The 2,464-nt window shown below is 43.3% G+C and overlaps 1 pseudogene; it reads left to right on the top strand.

The window, feature by feature from the left end:
- Window positions 1-120, top strand: LOC126000703 (uncharacterized; annotated as a pseudogene).
- The last annotated feature ends 2,344 nt before the right edge of the window (window positions 121-2,464 follow it).

The following is a 2,464-nucleotide window of genomic DNA, read 5'->3' as shown; positions in this document are numbered from 1 at the left end:
GGGCCATTTTTCTTTGTTTTTGGGTCACACCCGGCAGCGCTCATGGGCCCACAATATCCTATTTTGCAACTCAGGACTCATTGTTCTGAATGAGTTCTGGTACATATAACAGGGAACATAATAAAAAATAAGAAATAGAACACATGGGTCCAGGAAGGGGGCGCTAGAGGTAAGGTGTCTGCCTTGTAAGCGCTAGCGTAAGACGGACCGCAGTTCGATCCCCCGGCGTCCCATATGGTCCCCCCAAGCCAGGGGCAATTTCTGAGCGCATAGCCAGGAGTAACCCCTGAGCGTCAAATGGGTGTGGCCCAAAAAACAAAAAAAAACTTAGAACACATAAAACTTGAGGAAAATTTATACAGGCAGCAAAAAACAAAACAAAACAGACTCTTGAGAAAGGACATTATTGTTCTAGTCTGAAATGAAAATTGTAGAAAAAAGCAAGACTTCTCTGTTTGAGTCTAGGAATCAATTTATTAACAATTTGACCTAAGTGACCTCAACTAGATTTTGATTTGTTTTGTTTTTGGGTCACACCCGGCAACTCTCAGGGGTCACTCCTGGGAGGCTCAGGGGACCCTAAGGGATGCCAGGATTCGAACCACTGTCCTTCTGCATGAAAGGCAAATGCCTTACCTCCATGCTATCTCTCAAGCCCCTCAACTAGATATTTTATATTTTATAGAATCTATGTTTAGAATTGTGTGATTTTTATTTTTCTCTGTTCACATTCTTTGAGGATGTTTTTTCCATTGTCTGATTATTTGCTTTAAGTTTCATTCCCAATCTTTTTTTGTTGCATCTCATCTTCCAGCTCACTAATTCTGTCCTCAGTTTCTCTGTTAGAGAGACTTCCCAAGGAGGTTTCCATTTTATCTACTGTTTTTCAATCTTGTTTATATCCTTTTGAAGTTATCTTATTTATATATTCATACCCTCTAGATTCTTTATTATTTTGTTTTTGTTTTTGGGTCACACCCAGCAATGCTCAGGGATTACTCCTGGCTCTGTGCTCAGAAATCTCCCCAGCAGGTTCAGGGGAGTATATGGGATGCCGGGATTCGAACCACCATCTTTCTGCATGAAAGGCAAATGCCTTACCTCCATGCTATCTCTCCGGCCTCATCCTCTTGATTCTTATTTGTGATTCGTTCAGCTCAATCCATACTTTCTTTGATATCTATGAGGATCCCCCATATTTCTTCTCTGAACTCCTTTTCTGAGAGACTAAATAGTTAGTTAGCACTTTTCGAGTCATCAGAGCTGCCATCTTTAATTTTCTTTTTTGGTTTTTGGGTCACATCTGGAATGCTCAGGGGCTACTCCTGGCTCTATGTTCAGAAATCACCCCTGAAGGCTTGGGGGACCATATGGGATGCTGGGATTCAAACCACCAATCTTCTGCAATGCAAGGCAAGGCAAACGCCCTACCACTCTGCCATTTCTCCGGCCCGCCATCTTCATTTTCTATGCATGGTGTTGTCCTGTATTGTTTCCTCATTGTCACGCTTGTAGTTTTCTATTGGTTGTACTGGAGTTCATTGACTAAAGATGAGCATGGCCACGAAGTAAAGCAGAGAGGTCGAGCTCCTCTGGCTCCACCATTCTTGGGCAATACATTGTTCCTCTGCTGAAGAGCACAAGCTTTTATTGCTGGAATGGATCTCAGCCACCAGATGCAGCTGAACAAGGAAGGAGCTGAACAAAGGCCATTTAAAATGTCTTCCGAATGTCTAAGCACACAGCAGGCATCAGGCTTTACCTTTCATGAGAGGATACAAATTACCTCTGCTGACATGTACAACCTGTTATTGTTGGGGTGGTTCTCGGCTGCCAAATGGAGCCGAGCAGGTCAGGAGCTGTGCAAAATGTTTAAAATGTCTCTCAAGAGGCCGGAGAGATAGCACAGAGGTAAGGAGTTTGCCTTGCAAGCAGAAGGACGGTGGTTTGAATCCTGGCATCCCATATGGTCCCTCGAGCCTGCCAGAAGCGATTTCTGAGCGCATAGCCAGGATTAATACCTGAGCGCTGCTGGGTGTGGCCCAAAAACAAAAAATAAATAAGTAAATTGTCTCTCAAGAGTCCAGAGTGTGAGGAGCCGGGAGAGTAGAACTCCCCCAGTGTTGCTATGCATTGCCTGCTTGCCTTCATGCCTGCCTGATTGTGAAGAATGGGAACCGAAACCAGAAAGTCTGCAAAGGACAGGCCAACAGGATATACGCAGCTCTAAAAAAATATGTCAGGGACAAACAGTTCTTGCCAGTTCTCACTGTGATCAAGAAATCATGGCCATGAAAAAGGAAATAGTGTCATACAGGTTTATGAGTACCAGTAACAAAACCTTTTACATCAGTAGCATAAAGAACAACATGTTACTTAAGAATTTAACTGTTGGTCTCTGGTAATCTGTAACTGTCATCTGAAAATGTGTATGTGACATCCGTGATTTGTGGTTTTTTCACTC

The sequence above is a fragment of the Suncus etruscus genome, unplaced genomic scaffold (assembly GCF_024139225.1).
Source record: "Suncus etruscus isolate mSunEtr1 unplaced genomic scaffold, mSunEtr1.pri.cur scaffold_153_ctg1, whole genome shotgun sequence".
In the NCBI taxonomy this organism is placed as follows: Eukaryota; Metazoa; Chordata; class Mammalia; order Eulipotyphla; family Soricidae; genus Suncus; species Suncus etruscus.
This window is presented reverse-complemented; position numbering and strand designations above follow the sequence as displayed.